Raw genomic sequence first — 12700 nt, forward strand, 5'->3', positions numbered from 1 at the left:
AAATAAAACTGACTGATCATGCAAGTATAATTTTTGTCTTCTGAACTGCCCTGGTAATCAAAGTAAAGGACAATAACACAAACTAGCAGAAAAAGAATATGTCAGCCCTGACTGCCTCTTTCTCACTCAGTCCTTTCACTCCTTTCTGTACCAGCTTTCACAGTCACCTGAATTCCTCTTCCTAACTCATATGCTCATGTGTTAGTCAGTTTTCATTAAACTAACTTGTTTTTGCTATTCCCATGGTCCATTACTTTCTGCCTGGTTCCTGTGAAGTAATGATGAGTCAGTAGGGAAAGAGGAAATAAGCAATCAAAATTAGAACTGCAGGCACATGATGAGCATCATTAAGAGCTCACTTCTTCCTCTTGCTCTTCTGAAAACTGTTACTTTCTCAACTTCTAATTTCACTGGATGATCAAGACAACACATTTAGTTAGCACTCAGGCCACTGTAGTCCTGAAGATCCTTGATTCCATTCGTTTCAGTCATTCACAGAATTCATATTTATTTCACCTGTTTCCCCTTACGTTTTCCCAACCACCCCATTGTGATGAAGGCAGAAAAAGGGAAAAAACAATCTCTATCTCTTCTAGAGTTGTTCCACATGCATAGTGAAGAATGAAGGATCACTTATGCCAGAGCAATGCCACAAGAAGGAGCACGTCTTCTCTCCATTTATAATATTCATTTACTACTCTCAATTCTAGGAGCTGAGACACTACCTAGCAGCCTATGCTCAGGAAATTACATGTATTTAACAAGTGTCATAGTGCTGTGACTGCCATGGAGCAGAGACTGAAACCAAGAGCTTCCTCTCTTCCTGGCAACATCCAAATCCCTAGGTAACAGAGCTATGATCTCCTAGGCTCCCTTTTATTCAGTCAGTCTTTTAACCCCTTTTCTGTAGTTTTGTTGGGTTGTTTCAGGGTTTGGGGGTTTCTTACTTACTGTAACAGCCTTACTAGCCATCTGTCTCTGGAATAGTGTGCAGCATAAACGTGTCAAGTCATAGGTATGTAAAAAGCCAGATTCACACCCTGCACGTGTGCCTTAACTGGTGATACATAGAGAATAAGTGACCATCCTAAAAATGAAAATACATCTTAGAAAAAAGGCATAGACAAATATCTTAAAGCCAGTATTCCAAGCTGTGAAAAGAGATGTTTTGATACATATCCAGCATTAGTCAATCCCTTTATTGGTTACTTTGCATGAGTTCTTGTTCCCTCTGCAACCCCTTTAGTGTCTGACCCTGCAATAATACAGAATTTGTGTACTTTCTTAGAAGACTCTAGCTAAGGGGATCTAAATGGTTTATTGCATTTCAGCTTCAGTGTTTTGCTGCTGTCTCTTCATTGGTCTGCCTATATTTAATTCTTTTGGGGTATTTTATTGGTATTTTACAATCTGTACTTCTGGATGTCACTATATCAGATGAAAGATGCTGAAGTCCTTGCCTCAATGAAATTATTGCAAATTCTACTTAGGAAGCTTTAAACAATATTTGAGAAATTATGTTAAAGGGATAAACAAAGACTGTAAGGAAGGTAAACTTAAATTTCAGCCACAGATTTTAGTTCCACAACTTAACACTTAACACAGTTTTTGTTGATTTATAACCATATAGGAAGGACAAGATATCACCTTATAAAGGTCTTTTGGGGCAATACTTTCAGGACCTGAAAGCATTTCAGGATTTTACTTCATTAACATCTATTCTAAAGAGAAGATCTTGGCAGCACATCATAAAGAGGAAATTACCTGCACTCGTTTGTGTGTCTGTTTTTCAAAATAGTCTGACAGCTTGAGAGAGAATGCTGATCCATTTGACACACTGCATATTAAGTTGGTCAGCTAAATATGTGAACCATGAAACACTGATGCCTGTTAAAAGAAGCAAGTTCTTCAAATTAATCAGCTGAAATCCGAAATATTGTACTTTATAGTATTAACACTTTATAAATAACAGCCATTATTTCTAGTCAATTCTTCCATGCAAATAGAAAATGTCATTAGCCATGTTTTGGCCGGGTACTTTGTCTAATTTCTACAGCTAAGGTGGCAAAAAGGTTATTACAAGTAATAGCAAATTTAAAGTTTTATTAGCAGTAAACTGCAAAAGCTAATGGTGATGCCAACACTAGATAAAATCATTGTCACAGTTAATTTTGAACTCTTTATTTCAAACTTAATAATAGGAAACTCAATGGAGAGGATATTACACGGCCCATATCACTCATGAGTGCCGCAGGCCTGAGTAACTTGTTATTTTGCTCATGAGTGAAATAAAATGCAGATTATACTGCCTGCTATCAGGGGCACTGCTTTAATTGAGGGTACATGCATGGTGATGAAGGAGTACCAAGCAGGTTTCATTTTCTCAGATGTTAGAGGAATGATCTTTGTGGTTCTAACTGTGACTTGTCAAATCACCTCTCTACTACTGTTGCATTTTTAAAGTTCCCTCTTAGATCTTAAAGAGTGGTTAGGTATGGTTTTCACTTTTGTCAGGGATTATGTGAAACTGTTCCTGTAACATCCTGGTGCCTGTAAACCTCTGCTGTTCATTTGCTACACAAGGAGAAAACAATGGAGTCTCTGTGTCTCAGTCAGAGTTAATCATGTATGCCAGCCAACACAAACTATTCTTCCCTCTGAGACATCCTCACAATCAAAAATAAATAATACAAATATACTCCTCCTCCTTACCTTAGATTTATTCAGAAACTAGGTGTTTCCAAGAAGTGATAGCACATGAGATTTCCTATTCCTTTCCTAAAGTAGATTTCTTTTCTATTCAGCCATTTATTTTTCTACTGCACTGAATGCCATAAACCATAATGTTCCCTGTCTGGATTTGGGAAAGCTTTCTTCATAATTATCTGAAAGCTAACTTTTCATTTTTATATCCTGTACTACTGGTTAGGAAGGTCTGGTTTCTAATCAGATTACATTTTTCCAATACTTGCTAAACCTTGCAACTTCTTTTCTTCAGCCAAAGCTACCCGGTTAGTTACAAACCAATTACCACTGAAATCAACAGAAGGATTTTTACTGATCTTAGCAGGATTTAGGTGAAGTCTTTAAATAAAAAGGACTGTAAATTTGCTTTTTTATGTATGAATGTGTAATAGAAGAAAACATCATACACCTTTTAATCAACCATAGTCAGGACTATCACTCTTGCACTTCCAGGCAATTTCTGACAGCATTCTTGCAAGATTACTAAAGATGTATTTATCAGCTTTCATTATCAAGCTCCCTATCCAGCACAGAATTAAGAAGTAAAAGCAGCATTATGTGTTTGACAAACTGAAATCTTGACAATAGGTAACTGTAAGCACAATGCACTTCCACGTAAGATACTCAGATGAGCTTTTTTCTCAGTAGCACAGCTAGATCAGTGTGGTGTTCCATTGAAGCTGATTTAGTCAACCAGAAAAGAGACAATAGCTGCAATTGTAACATTGCATTGCTCAGTGTATACATACTGTGAGGGATCATTTCTGATGTGCTGAGAGTGAAAAATGAAGTGCTGAGCTAATGAGTTGGCTTTTTTAGTTTCAGAGTTTTACTCAAACTTATTTCTCTAGTGCACCAACAGGAGAATTTAGTGATCAAATCTCACACAATACCAATACTATAATAGCTACTTCCTACATCTCTGGGAGCCTATGTTAAGCCACTAAGTAATTAAGTGACAGCTAAATTAGTCCTAAAACTACAATTCAGATTTCTCCTGAAATAACTACTATAAAACTATTTTTACTGAGGAGACTATTTAAAGCACTGTACTAAAAGAGACCATTAAGGATTTTCAACAGTCCGGGACATGTGCATTGACCCAGGCTGACCATCATCCCTCTAAATAAAATCTTAATATTTCTAACGGAACAAAGGACCATCTTTTGTAGCCATACATGATAACTGTCTCGCAATTGCCTCAGACAGGATGGGTCTATGCTCATAAGTCCATCTTTCTTAAAGAATATTCTTTCTCTCCCCGTGGTGTACAGGAGAGGACAAAGAAGATGGCTCCTTATCAAAATGTCTTTCTTCTAAAAGGAGACAAGACATTGACACACTGGAAATCAAAATTTTTCCACCTTTAAAAAGGGACAGAACAGAGTTTAAGAGGTTACCATAGTTTCAGCTTCTTAAATTAAGAAGAGAGAATTTAGTCAAGAAAAAATTTAATCCATTGTTAAGAGTTCATTTTACATTTCTTTGGTGACATGTGCTTTTCTTTGGTGACAGGGGCTTCATGCTTGCAGTGTTTCATTTCTCTTGGGACCTATTGTAGGCTTCAAAAGATAAAAGAATCCTATTGTTCCATAAGCCACTGAAGAACGTAAAATCGTATTGTAGTATAAGTTTCTTTGACAGGTTGACCCCATGAAGAGATTTTAGCTATTTCTTTTCATTTTCCTTACTGTGGCTTTGGTGAATTAGGCTAGGATATTGATTTTGTGGCAACACTGAAATCCTAATGGCTTTTAATTTCAAAGATGACTGTTTGTCTTATTACATGTCTGTTTCTGAAGAGTTACATGAGAATTTAAGCCTTACTACCTTAAACTTTACATCTGCTTCCCACTTACAGGCCCAATAAAGCTTTTCAATTTGCTTTCCCATTTTTTTTTTAATCTCACCTAAACATGTGCTCAAGCAGAGGGCTGCAGATCATTTCCTCTTGGTTCTGACTTGATTCAAAGCACTTGCCATATGCATCTATTCAGCACCAAACACACTGTCCCCAGCTTTCACCAAAGGGTTCAGAGCCTTGGTCATCAAAAAATGCATAAAATGCTTAACAGAATTCTCCAACCGTCTTTGATCTGTATGCAGCTCAGAACATGGATGAGGGCAGAGAACAGAAAATACAGAATATTACCAAGGCTGGATTTAGAAATACAATGAGGAAAAATTCTGAGAGTAATATTCAAGCACGCTGAGTTCTGTGCCAACATTAAAAGCTAAAGCAGGGGGAAATTTTTTTCAGAATTCCTCATAGTTCATATTTCAATTCTTAAACTTGAAAATCCTAAAGTGAATTGAGACAATAATTCCAACTAAATATGAAAATACTATATGGCATTCACCAAACATTTCTTCTTCATCTTCATCAGAAATATTTTCTTATTTTGCATGATTTTTATTATAATAATGTAGCAAAAATTTTTAAAATGCTAGATGCTATGTTTTTCACAAGGACCATATGATAATTGGAAAGATTTTCAAAAAACACAACTCATCAAAAAGAAGAAAAAGAAACCAGCAAAACCAATCAACCAACCAACAGCCTCAGTTCACTGGTAAAAGCACTGAAATTGGTTTTTTTGAAAAGTATACTTCTGTTCTCAAAGATTCAGAAACTGACTTTACCACTATCCATAAATGAATGGAACAATTAACAACAAAAATGCTCACTAATGTCTTCAAGTTGGGAGTAAAAGAAGTGAAAAGGCCATCAATTTTTCTTATGTCAACAACTGCATTTAAATACAAATAAAATCCAGATAAACATATTTATTATATGTTATTGTTTTTATTTAATATTATTGCTATACAGTATTTATGAGCAATGAATTAAGCTCAATGTTTTAACTGATTTTGGAAACATTTTTCTTAAATGTTTATATTCAGAACACACAAAAAAAGATATAACAAAAATACTAGCATTACTTATATTAAAAGTTAATTTGTTGATGGTGTCTGTCTTATCTTTCAATTTTAAGTACAAATTATTCCTTGTGGACCTTTATTAAATATTTTAATCTAGTCAAAGAGATAAAAAGAGAGAGAACTCTTTTTTGGTAGTTATATAGAAATGTTATAAAACAGATTTCATAAGCAACTATTTCTTCAATTAATGCCTAATTTAATGACTATAATGAATATTTTATACCATTAAAAACAGGGGAATATCTTTAAATGTTTATGTCTGTATTTCAGTTAAGTTCAATGTGTATTATGATAACTTTTTTTGCTTGAGGTACTTCTACTGCATAGGAAAAGAAAGTTTATTTTTATTTTATCACTGTAGTTCTTCTGTATCTTTTTGCATTAATATTAAATATAACTGTCCCAGTTTCCTCTCTACTATTTTCTACTTGCCAATTTCAGACTAATAAGCTAGGATTTGGGGACCGCTAGAGGGTTATATGAGCATTCTACTGAATTTTAAGTCAAGTTAGTCATATGAATCTTAATTATCATGTGTAGGAAACTGATACCTCCCTAAGAAATCCCTTGTGATAGAAACAAAAAGGAAAAGTCAAAAGAAAATTTTCCATTCACAGATCATGAAAGCTTTTCAGTTCTTGACAGCAAGCATTTTACTATTTACTGCCTTAAGTTACTTAGATGGGTTTTGAGCAAAATAAATATACTCTTCAAAAAAATCAAAACAAAATAAACAAAAAAGCAAAAACAAAAGACTGGGGAAAGAAAGAATCATTATCACATCAATTTTTCAGCTGGGAAACTGGGGCAGAAAGTTTGGGGGATCTCAGTAACAATGCAAATGTGCAGAAACAGAGCAGAACCCTAAATCCCACATCTCACATTTAAATTTGGTTCATGCTTGTAAATATGGCCAGAACATGCCTGAATTACAGGGGAAAAGAGCTAAGTTTGCAATGAAACACAGGGGTTTGGGTTAATCTCTAATGTCAATGAACAAATAAGTGGCAACTGTTTAAAACAAGATGTTCATCTATTCTGGGAACATGTCGCATTCAAATACTTTACAGAATCCTGTGTTACTGGGTTAAGCAGCAGCTGAGAAAAATGGCCAGGTTTCCTGTGTTCTCACAATCTTTGTGGGCCATTAATTTGTTGCAGTAATGCCCAGTGTTAGACATCTAAGTTCTTTATACTCAGTTAGAATACCCTCTGCATTAGAAAAGTTTATGATTTTATTCTCAGCCAACCAAGTAGTTTCTGGGTTTTCAGGACACTGTGCCTTCACAGCAATAGGCACTGCTGAATTTCAGCAGAGTTAAAAGTATCTATTTTATTCAGCCATCAGCCCCTGTGTAACATTTGTGGACTGGAATCCTAACAAGTAAGAAGCTGATCTTGCTATCCAGTCTGGTCATTATCACATCCTTTGTCAAGAGCCAAGAAATCACTGATTCATGCTCTGATTTTCAGGCAGGATTGGTTCTACTCAGACATCAATGATGTCCAATTCTGTGGCAGTTTCAATCACAGCTATCCATCTAATATCCAGCAAAAAAATAAAACCGTTCTGCTACTAACACAGTTCTTAAGTGCTGCTCTCTGCAAGGTGTCCAGACCTGGATTCATCTTGAAGAGACTCTCATCTATGCTCAAATACAGCAGTTGACCTCTTGGCAGTGAAATATCAGGGAGTCAGTATAAACGATGCTCAGACACTCACTTGGTGGAAACTCAAATCATTTGTCATGATGGAGGAGTCCCTGTGCATTGCTGCAAGTCCCAAATGATCCAAGGTCAAGAGTCATCTCCCCTCAGCCCATTTCAAAGGGTGCCTTCAATTATCTTTGATGCATGACTTTGCTCCTCCTCAGATCGGAGCTAGATGCCATTTAAATTTATCATGCTGCTTTTTCAAAAACAAGTTCACTGTTTTTAAACTTCTAAGGGTATGGATCCACTATCATTTAAATCACTGACTTTTTTTACAGTTCTGCCTGTTTTCAGTTTTCTATTGTAATTTTTGAATAACAACATTTAATACTTAATTGTTACTGTCCCTCACACTAATCTGTCAAAGCCACCATCATTTCTGAATCCTCGGCTTTTTTCTGTCTTTCATGTTGAGCTCCACAGTAAGTCTGGAAACACAGTGCCTTAGATAAACCATATATTTTCAAGTATGGTGTGGGCAGTATTAACTGCATACAAATACTGGCAATATGCAAGGGAATCTCAAGAAAAAGATCATTCCAATAAAATCAAACACCTATTTTTTTTTGACTGTTGACTTTAGCAATACTAGGTAATGTGAAAGTTTCTTATTAAAAATTCAACATTTGACCAATTTTTAAAGACCTGCTTTTCCACCCATTCCTTTTTCCTTCTAAGTAAGGTAAACTTCAATGTGAACTTCAGTCACTCTTCCAATTTTCTCCCCCTCCCAAAAAATGATCATTGAGTAAGGGAAAGAAACTCCTGTGCCCATAGACCATTTACATGATAGGACAGAGTCAGAAGGACCAGCAGTGAAATTTCGTTAGGAACAGTCAATCTCAGCTAGTTATAAATACTGACAAGTCATGATTAAGCACCAGTGCAAAGCCAACACCTAAAGAAGAGCTTGTACCAAGGCATCATCTTGGTGCTGGGCTAGTCAGAGATCCTGAAAAAGACTGAAGAATATGCTGCGACATGAAGTGTTTGACCCACAGGAGGAGAGCAGAATTTGCTGTCTTAAGCTGGGAAGCAGAGGAGGAATTGACTCTTACCTTAACTGGACAGAATGTATTTCCCCCCACAAAAAACCAGAAATGCCAAATTAGCAATGGTAACTCATGCAAAAGGATATCATTCGTCCAGTGGGTTTTTCAGAAAGTAAAAAAAAAAAAAAAAAAACAGCCACACACACAGCCAAACAAACCTCAACACCACCTTTCTGCAAACACCAAAAAGTAATGTAAGCCATTTTCTTAATGCTAACTGTTCTTGTAGTTTGGTCTTCCTGAATATATTTTATCTACCTCAGGCACAATTTTTAGCAGAATTCAAAGTCATCCAGGAAGCACACTTTGAGCCTCATGATTTTGGTTCCAAAACACAGGCCCTATACTGCACACTTCCATTCTGCAGGCAAACATAATAGCAAATCCTTCACCCTCTGCACTCAAAATCTCTCTTAACTGGGAGCTGGACCTTATGCTGCCATTTCAGCCAATTTATAGTTGAAATTAAGTCTTCTTTCCCACACACAGAGCCCACAGTCATAAACTTCCTGCATCTGAGTCACGTCTTTAGTGTTTGTTAAAGCAGTGCCTAACACACTGTCCTGAATGAACCCCAGAAAACACCAGGGCTGTTCTCAAAAGAAAAAATATTCTAAATTGTGCAAACAAGCACATCCCAAATATGATTTCCTGACTACATAGGAGTAGAAAGTGAACTGACTGAAAGATATCTTCCACACTAAATCAGTGTTTTGGCTAGTCCTAGGCTTTTTTATTAGTAATTATTGAATAGGGATACTGAACTATATTCTGAAGAGTTTTGTAGCTGACATGTTTTGTGATGATCAGAGCAATTGCATCAGAATAGAAAAAAAATCTGTAAAATTTGAAAGGGCTTTTGTGTATGGAGAAACTCTGGATGAAATACCAAAAAGCTATACACTGAAAATGTAGCTCATAAAACAAACGAACTGCTCTCAGAATAGCTGGGACTCACAGCACAGTGGAATTGAACTGGAGGTCTCTGATGATTATTTCTCCTAAAGAATACTTAATGTATCTTTCCTGGAGGTTTGAAATAGAATTTATACTATTTTTTTCATTTTCTTTGATTTTTTTAAATAAAAATTATATTAAACCCCTATTTTACAAATAATGAAGAAGAACAATTTATACTTCTGGCAGGGCTTGCTTTTTTTCAAATGCAGATAATATCAAGATAATAACAAAATTTTCTAACAGATGTCAGAACATTTTCAAGCTGCAAAACCTTATTTGGATCTGCACATTCTGCACAGTAGCAATCTGTGGTTTTATTTCAAGACTTTTTGCATAGACTAAACAATATTTATATTGGCAGACTTCATTAGTCAAGTGACACTGGACATTCCTTTGTGAAATTGTATATTTCAAGATCCAAATGTTAACACTAACTATTACATTAGACAGAAAAAAATAAAGTTTTTGTAAAAATGCAGATGTTTCCCCAAAGATAAAATTTTACCCAAATACAATTGTGTCATTTCCATGACATTTGAAGGTTAAGTGGAAACTCCTTTCAACATCTTTAGCAAGAACTGCTCCTCCACAATTTTCCTCTCCCTGTATCTGAATGTAATTCATATCATAGTCTAATATAAATTGTAAATCATGCCATTTCCGACAGAACTATGATGAATACACATTCGAATAAAAGAAAAACGTGGTGCAGCAATATTCCAGTCCCTGGAATTTAACACTCTGTGGTCAGAAGGTCACATATGTTAAGTTTCTTATTTATATCCCTATTAAAGCTCTGATCTGTGGGAAGCAGGATAGAAGCAATATGACTCATTTTACAAATAAAGAATGTATTGTTGTTGTACTGTACGTGTTTTGTTTCTGGGCACTTAATGATAACAGTACATGACCTGCAGGTGACTATAATAAGTGGAAAAAATATCTTCATCAGCAGACATAAATATTTGTTCCTACTACTTCTCTGCTAAGTGCTTCATTAAAAGTGTAACAAAATATATATTTTACCAATGAGTCATTAATAGTCTTCATAATTTTTCCTGGCTTCTATATACTCTGGGCATCAAATTATATACAGGCTGGCCAGTTATTTTGACCGCCTTTATGTTGAACAAGCAGCATATAACATTGCATTCTTCCATTCAAAATAGTAGATTATTCTGATCTACAGATTAACACAGGTAATTTGAAATCACTGTGGCAAGAATTTATTCACTAGAAAAGCCTTCTCCATAAAATTCAGCAAAAACCACGGCATGGCTTAGTATTTGGCCCAGTTAATTTGACCCACGATATTAATATTATTCTACTGTACATCACATAGGTTCATAAAAAATAACATACTGACATCTTTGCTTCAGCAAGGTATTAACCTCCACTTCAAGAATTTTTCTCTGAGAAATAATAGAACACAAGTTCTTAATGATCCAGAGATTATGCAATACAAACAAACAATGGTAGAGAACAAGAGATGATAGACAAGTGATAAAGTGTTGAGCATTTAGAAAAAGAAAGCAAACTGACTAAAAGCTGAAACAAAACCAAAAAGGCTGGACCCTTTTAAAGGAGTTGAAATTGTTTGGGAATTTGGGGGTTAATTGTTTTGGTATTGAACTGTTTTGAGGCAAGTGCTCTACTTCTGGCCTAGGATACTATAAGCGTCACTCTTACACATGCCTGGATCCATAAATACCTACCACAGATTTGCCGTAGCCAAAATTCTTTCCAGTGTTGTTTTGGGGTTTTTTTAAATATTGGCAATGGGTGCTAAGGGGCTTTTTCCCCGCAGTTTCATACCCTAGATGTGAATGTGCTTGGATGTTTGATAGGACAGTGTTTCCCTGGTTATGGCTGCTTCTTACTGGCATAAATATATTCCCATTGAGTATATTCCTTTTTCGTTGCAATAAAAAGTGTGAGTCTTATTGTTTGTTTGTTTTCTTTAGGAGAAGCAGCTGGAAAGTCATAATTATGTTCACTTCCCACATTGGCAAACACAAGCTCCATATTTCCATGCATTTTAAATTATCTATAAGGATAGACTAAGCCACTTCCACCTTGAGGCTTACAAGTTTCCCAGTATCTAAATCATATTGCTATTAAAAAGGGGGTATGTTTCACTTTTAATTATATTGAGAATAGCTAATAAATCATTTGCAATGTGTTACATAATAAAAGCACAGTATCCCTGGAAAGAGACAGCACTATAATACTGCTATCAGCTCCAATATTTTGATAAATTCAAACTCCAAACACAGCAAACAGTTGATGATTGCTTCCTGGACATCAGGAACCAGCTAGTGGTACCTCAGTCAACAAATGGTCTGAGGAAAGCAAAAGACAGTGGAAGAAGAAGGGGTTGCAAGGAAAAAGAATAGTGCCAGCGACCCTGGAGGGTCAGAAACGCTGTAAAAGCTTCAATGCTCACACTTTTCGTACGCCATGTACCTCCTTACACCTTCTGTTTGTCTTGCCCACATAAAACACTGTTTTGGAACAGGGCCTATCTCTTGACAGAGTACCTAATAAAAGTTTGTGGCCTGCCTATTCCTTTATCAAGAGCCAATAAGCAAACATCAGTATTGAAACAAAATGCTGTCACCCTTTTGACCTAAGCATCTATGTAAAATTCAAGCATTGAGTCCTTGTTTCTCTCAAGAGGAGGAAATGATGATGGAGTCCAGAAATTCTTCAGTGCAATCTGCAGTAAATTGCATGTTAAAGCCCAATTTTCTTGAACACAACAGGAACTGAGCAGCAGGAGATAGCTTCCTTGCTCACAGCTTTGCTTTTTAGCAAGCAGTTTACATAAAACTCTTTGCTTTCAGTATAACTGCTTCTTCGGTTGCACCTGGAGCTTTCTTGTTCCTTTCCTGTGCACTCCTGGAGCATGTCTGCCCTTCTCCTCGCATGTCCTGGCACCCAGTTAAAGCCAAAATCCTTTCTCAAACTCTGTATTTAACTGTATTTAACTCTATTTTGCAGCCCACTAAGAAACTGCTCCAGCAGAATAATGAACACCACTATACATGAACTGAATTTTTAAGGGTTGTTTCAATATTTTAAACTATCTCTAAACACAGATGTATTTATCTGTTCCCTTATCCAGCTTGAATAGGAGGGGGTTGTTATATTTAGCAGCAGCACCTATGTTTCTTCCTGTCCCTAACACAACCATCACAATTCCACCCCACTATTTCATTCTTTGCAGAACATAAGTACATTGCCTTTATATTTTCTGCTCTACAAAGAAGAGTACATGTAGAATA

This window comes from Prinia subflava, chromosome 10 (genome assembly GCF_021018805.1).
Source record: "Prinia subflava isolate CZ2003 ecotype Zambia chromosome 10, Cam_Psub_1.2, whole genome shotgun sequence".
In the NCBI taxonomy this organism is placed as follows: Eukaryota; Metazoa; Chordata; class Aves; order Passeriformes; family Cisticolidae; genus Prinia; species Prinia subflava.